Raw genomic sequence first — 7,448 nt, 5'->3', positions numbered from 1 at the left:
CATTATGCAAATGTACAAGAAGACACGCTCCCTATGTGGAGGGACTTACAATGTTCAAAGATGCAAACATATGGAACATAGGGAACAAGGATATGATACATAAGCATAGTGATCAGGGAGGTTGTCATCTGTTAAGGAGGTGAATTGGTTGTCTCAAATCAGAGGACATACTGAAGCAAATCCTGATCTCAGTTACTCCCATGTCACCCCACTGAAGTCTCTGGAGCTGCACAGATACAACTTAGTGCAGAGTTTAGCCCAGCTAATGTTTCCACAAACTGGCATAAGTCTCACATTGCCCAATGCCTAAAAACAGACAGACTGAGTCTGAGTGTCCAGAGAGGTCACACGGAGGCAAGTGAGCATGGACTAGCTGTGGATGAAGTAGCGAAGGAGAAAGGGTGTTTGTGAAAGCATAATTTTTAATAACTCTTACAATCCTGCTCCATATGGGCAGTCATAGTCACGCAGGATCCAATACTAAGCTGGCTTGTGCAGGCAGACACAATAGCCCCTTAAGTAGCGAGAGTGTTCCATTGTGGCCAAACTGGTGAGTCAAAAAAACAGAGGACCCATCCAGGGGAATTTGCATCCACTTACCCACTGAGCATGTGACCTCCACAACCAGTCTCCACAGGAAAACAGGAAGAGAGATGTGCATGTCTGAGGGACATGGCCACTGGGTACATTCAAGCACATGCAGCAGCAGAGTGGCTGCTACCCCTTCTATAATCACTGGTAACCAGACACAGCCTGGTTGCCTGGACACTGTACCCTGCAACATGATGTCAGGGGTCATTGCATCTTGCAGCCTCTTGACATGGCAGCACCTGGTCCTTTTTGTCACAGAGGGGCTGTCCTACAGAACCTGGCTCACAAATTTCAGTGACTCCTCCTAGGGCACCTTCTACAGGCATATTAACTTTCTAATGTTGAGGGAGATGTCTGCCTTTGTTTTTCATTCCTCATAGCTTGGTATAAGCAGATACTTGCCCATACTCTTGTTTTGACAGTAGTGATATTCTCAGCATTATCCTCTGCCATAGTCACTCCAGCAGACCATATAATTTTAACAAATACCTAACAGAATCAGGACATTAAAATTGACAATGGTATAATAAAAAAAATCCTTCTTTAATAATGAACTGGAACAGCTTCCACCTTGTTTTAGAAGAATAAAAATGAACACTTTACAAAGCTGTTACATAAAATGCATTGTTAAATGAACAACAAATTACTTTCCCTTTTGCTAGCTTTTAATGCTAATGGTGCTATTTATTCCTGACCTTTTGAAATATTAGATTTTTAAAATTACAACATGAAAAGAATTCTTGTTTGAAAACGCAAGTGACTTTAAACCACATGTTATTACTTTTAAGTATAGCATGTACATGCATCATTCATTTCAATGTCCCATTTATAGCTAATTGGTATATATTTCAGTTGACGTATATTGTTCTCTTGCAAACGTGTCAAATTCCTTAACGATGTCAGTGACAAAAGCATAGTGCTTGGGATATATAAATTACGCTCTTTACCATATAATCACTCTTATCTATTAGAAATGTTGTTTGCGACAAATCATGTTCAAAATACGTACCGGATTGATTTTTTTTTTTTAACTTTAGTATCTCACCATTCACAGCAAATCTTTGATTGAATCTTTAAATGCAGAAATGTTTTGGTTTTACCTACATAATTTCAGAGATGTATTTTGCTGCATTTTAAAAACTAACTTTGTTCATCAAAGGAAGAGAAATACAAGTCAGACCTCAAAATGTCTCTTTTGTTATCAACATTACAAAACAAATCTGGGAGAACTGTGTTGTGGAATGAGTTATTTGATGACCAATACCCTACACTGTAGTTTAGTTTTTATAATCCCTGCTGGAAATTACTATTATTTTGTTGGTGTGCAGTGTTACTGTTAGAATTTCAAATGCTAAAGACAAAATGGCTTATGTATTTTCATTGCATTTTAGATTGTCCTTGTCCTGGGTTGCGTGCTCTCTCTTGCTCTCATATGCAATAGCACTGTATTTTCAGCTGTCAGGGGTTTTTTTGTATATTGGACTTGAGTAAGCCTGGTGGAATATACCGTATGTTGTGAACTAAGCAATGTATCTTCTTGTCTGTAATACTAATGAGGGGACTAGTTCTTTGGAAAGCAGTAGCAGTGTTAAGGCAAGATTTTAGGGCAATGCCGTTTCCTGGCATTCATTAAACCTGTCCTTTCCTTTGTGTTGTAATTGGCTCCCTTTCAGAAGGGAGCATGGGAAAGAATAACCTCTAAATCAATCCATCCAGGTTTTCAAACCATCTCCATCCACATGGGGATATGAATATAGGGGCTGCGATTCAGCAAAGCACCTATGCATGTGCTTAATTTCCATTGAAGTTAATTAAACGTAAGCACCTGTTTAAAGTTAAACACGTGTTTAAGTGATTCGCTGAAGTAGGGGCTTTGTAATTAGAAAATGGTGGGTCACATCCTGCATTATTCCATTCCTACGCATGGGCAGAAACAGAGACGGGAGGAGAAAAGGTGGTTTTAAGTGCTGACATTTTTGCTAATGCGCTGTGGGGTTAATAAGGGAACAGGGATGATGCTGCAGAAACATGTGTTTCCTGTCCTGCCACCCCACAAAGCCTGAACCCCATGGTACACCTGTGCAATGACCTCTACAGGCACAGGGGATCAGGGAATGATCCCATAGGGAGCATGAGGAGGGAACCATTCCCTGAGCCACGTGGAGCCCGGTCCTTTCCACTGACAGAAACACAAGGTAGCCCTATTGACACTGTTGTACAGAATTAAAAAGCAAGGCTCTTCCAATACATGTAAAACAATTGGCATTTGGGGCCAACTTCCCTGCTGGCATAAGTTGTCTCAAATCTCTGTTGGCCCCCTGGTTTTGCAAATAGCGAATTCCACCCGTGGTGTTCTTGCAAACAATCTTTTTGGTTTTCAGTAACGAGTAAGAAGCCATTTTTAAACCAGAAAGATGATATATATGTTGTTCGGGGAAACCTCTGATATCGTACAAAATGAACTCAGCTCCTTCCACCTCTTCACATGCTATAGGCAGCTACTCATATAAGTCACTTAACTTGCCAAACCACTTTTTCAAGAAGCAAAGAGGCTTCTTCCACAGAGAGTGCAAATGTACTTTCATCATGTATTCTAATTCACCAGAAAACAACGAAGTGACATTGAAGATCTTATTTGTCTCTAATTATTCTTGATGTATAGTGATACTCAGTGTTGTCTATAGAACATGTCTTTTCTGATTTGCTTCCTAAATCAATGCGCTATTCAAGTCCCACCTTGACTAGAACTATTTCTTGTGTGTATCTTATTTTGGCAGTGATTAATTTACTTCTTGAACCTTTTAAAGGTTTTTTTAATCACTTTGTTATACTAGATCTTTCTTTAGCCACCCTAAATATTGGCATACATTTGTCCCCGCTATTGCTAATATTTTATATATTATACTTCTTTCCAAGTGTTACTGGATACCCCCTAAAATGTAATTACTAGTGCTTTTATAAAATTTACTCAACATGTATTTTATTATGAAATTGAATTTAAAACTAATCTAGTTTTAGAGTCCCCAAAATGCACAAGTCATTTGCTATTTGGCTATTGCTTAGCACTTAAATTAGAAAACCATACCTTAGACATTTGTATTTAAACATTAGGTAAAGCAGGTCTTGAAAATAAAAATTTCCCATCAACATTTTCTTTAACTGAAAATAGCTTTTTGTGAAAAAAAGGGTATTTTTTTTAAAAAAGTCCATTTTTATCAAAAATGTTAGGTGTTCACTGAAAACCCCAAAATTTAATTTTTTCAGTTTGTGGGTTTTTGTTTTTTGATAAAATCTCCCCAAAATCTGAAGGAAATGTTATTTCCTGACCAGCTGTATGTGAAAAATCCTAACTATGGCCTAAATACAAGTTAGTCCTCTCTTGCCCCTATACATAAAAACCAACCAGAAAAAACTAAAATATATTGGAAATTATTATATCTGTATCTATGCAATTATACAGTAAAAATGAGTGGATATTGCAGAGACAAGCTTATTTAAAATCTGTATCCCAAACAGTCATATAAGTCTCTACTCTGTTAGGAGCTGTGCAGTTATTCCTATGTATGTACAGTATTGCAAGATCCTTTTACCTTTAGTTCAGTTCATGAAGGGTATAACTAATGACATCAAAACAGTTAAGGAAGTGAAGAAAAAGGATGGACCCAATCCTGAAAATAAACCACATTGTTTCGTGATCTAATGATCTTACACAGACAGTCTTGAATTAAAATTATACATGACTTTATTAAGAACAAAGCCCAGAATGTTCAGCATTTACTACAGATTTGGGGTGGTTCATTTTGAGGGCAATATTTGAGAGGCTTTAAAAGTTGGGGAGGGGTTGACCTTCAGAAAGTGCTGATTACCCATATTTTAAAGGTCACATAGGTTGGACACCCAAAAATCACCAGTAACTTCTGACAATCTTGGCTCAGACAGATAACATTCTTACAACCTGATTATAGCTGAAATTTACCAATATTTGCCACTTATGTAGCCTCTTTCAATCACAGGTCTAAAAGTGTTCCAGACATGTATGTATTATGTATGTATTAATATAATCATTTTACATTTGAGGGGAATAAAACACACAAAAATCCAGTGCACTTGCCCAAAATGACCCAACAAGGGAGTGGCAGAGTTGGGAATAGGACCAGTGTCTGTCTCTTTATTTACAATCTGTATTCACTAAAACATGGCTTGTAATGGTATGAAGAGAATCCTAAGATGGCTGACACTTGATGATGGATCACTTGATGATTACCTGTTCTGTTCATTCCCTCTGGGGCACCTGGCATTGTCCACTGTCGGAAGACAGGATACTGGGCTAGATGGACCTTTGGTCTGAGCCAGTATGACTGTTCTTATGTCAGAAGTTCTTGGACATGTGAGCTTTCTCTTAATATCTTTACATCTCTGGTCCCACGCTGGCCGTCACTCGATGCTTGGGAAGGGGTCAGTGGAGACGGCAGAGAGGTTCTCTGCCGTCTCCACTCCAACCTTGACCCAAGTTATTCTTAATGTCTAGAGGTGTTTGGCTGTTCTGTAGCCCTGCACCATCCTTCCCTTCCCTGTCTCCCCCACTCCCCCTGGTTAATTTGGACAGCCATCTCATGTGAAAACTTTGTATCCCTGTGAGGGCACACTCCATTTTAAAGGACCGGAGATGAAGAAGTATCCATTCCCATTACCAACTCATCCTGCCCCATTTGGTCAGCCCCAACAGTGCCTCTCTCACTTTTGCTTTTCAACTAAAAAATAAAAGGAGTTGAAAGGTCAAGCAAGAATCATCCTCCCAGTGCTTCCCACTGAACTGGAATAATGAGCCTGATCCAACATGTAGTGATAACAATGGGGGTCCTTTCATTGATATCATTGGGCTTTGGATCAAGGTGTCATGAAAGCACATCTCACTATACTTGCCACATATGACGGAACAGTGGAGGCAAAAGCGTGGGTCTTGTTCTACTTCCCTGCAGGGTTAGCATCTTTACTCAGGGAAGTATTCGAAGCAGAAAGACCACTTACTATACTGAAGAATAATTCTCCTTTTGACCCACTGAGGAAGAGGTGCCTAATAAAAATATATGATCACGGACAATCTGAACTGTGTGTGAAGATAACTGTCTGATCAGATAATAAAATTGTTTTCAGTGGTAAGAATGAATCCATTACTAATGCAAATAACGCTAATAATTATAATTTGCAACACAGTAACAGTCACCTAGTCTACCTCCCCCTCTGACAGGAGACTATAACAAATTATAGGCTGAGAAAAAAATCAAAGGGATAAAGGTTAAAAGATTAAAAAAAAGAATTGAAACTGAAATGCTTAACAAGGAAATCAAAGAGCTGAAAGCAGAAATTGGAGCTATTAAATTATGCCATTGTAAAGAATTAGATATCATAGAATTGATTAGCAAATCTAAATCCAAATCTTCCCCGTATAACCCCGTTGGGTCACAGATTTTGACACGTTTGACAGAACAAATTCTCAAGGTTCAATATATAATGTGCAAGCTAATTATCTATAATACAGATATGCCTCCCTTACTGAATGGGGACACCAAAGCCTCGCAAAAGGTAATGGAGTCAAATAAAGCTGGGGAATTTTACCCCTTGCTTTTGCCCCTTCTTTAATCTTGTTTCTAAACAGCTCCATTTGGCCAACATGGTTCTGAACAGGAAACATACCAACAGATATTTGCAGTACATGCACTGTTATGGTCTAGATCTTCTTGGTCTTTCCCAGGCCCTTTATCCATGTCAGGATTCTGGAGGTCTTTTGAAATTCTGATATTACTACCATCATCTTCTCTGGCCATGTGAGAGCTCTTGCATACAGGACCAGGGATAGGACCTGTGGGGCAAAAATAATTTCTGGAGTGCAAAGCATGTGGAACAGGCAGGAGGATCCAGCCCACTGATTACACTAGGGAAACTCACTAAAAATGTGTCACTTTTGCTAACAATGGTTCCACTCCACTCGTGTGTTGGCAATGCTGGAAACACTAGTGTAGGTAGGCCGCCAGCTGTTGACACCATTTTAAAGAAGAATGCTGATAAGAGCTGAAAAATAGTGACCCTTTGAGGCCTGGAGTTGGGGAGAAATGGGGATGCTTAGAGTTTTTGACAAGAAAGCATATGATTCCCCCCCACACCCATCAACTCTGAATATAATAAGGTTTAAATGATTGGCTCTAACCCAATCTGCTGGTGTATTTTACCCTCCCACCCTCTTCTTTTACTAAGGTTGTGTTTCCCAAAAGGTGGGGTTTCCACAAAGCAGCATGGAAACGGTGGGGAGGAGTGTGGAAGGTATATACATGAAGATATGTGGGGTTGGTTAAAGGACGTGATTGCTTTCATTTTCCTGAAACGGGACTCAGCTTCTAAAAGTTTGGGATATGCTGTTTCAAACTACATTTTAAATCCTGTTTGTGTAGTCAAGTGTATCCTGCCCTTCCCAGCGGGTCTCTCTGGAAGTTACTGATTCCTTTTGCTCTTTGGCATTTTTCTTTCCAGTGCTTTTCACTTCAGCCCAAAAACTCAATACCCTTATTTCAGTAAAACCGAAGAACTGAATGATGCTGAAGCACTGCCAGCAATTATGCTAAAGAATATTAGGGGGAATGCTTTAGAAATACTGATCTAGATGAGTTCATAACTACTGAAACACACTGTGGTTTATAACCATACTTTCATATTTACCTCACAAGCGAAATTTATCCAACACACTGCACATCTCAGATAACATAGCATTAAGTGCAGAGATCAAGCCTAATGACATGCACATCTCAGATAGTATTTCAGTAGTTTTTAATCATCAGTTGCCAAAGTCCAAATCACCGCACATT

This window comes from Caretta caretta, chromosome 7 (genome assembly GCF_965140235.1).
Source record: "Caretta caretta isolate rCarCar2 chromosome 7, rCarCar1.hap1, whole genome shotgun sequence".
NCBI lineage: Eukaryota > Metazoa > Chordata > Testudines > Cheloniidae > Caretta > Caretta caretta.
Note: the sequence above shows the minus strand (reverse complement) of the source record.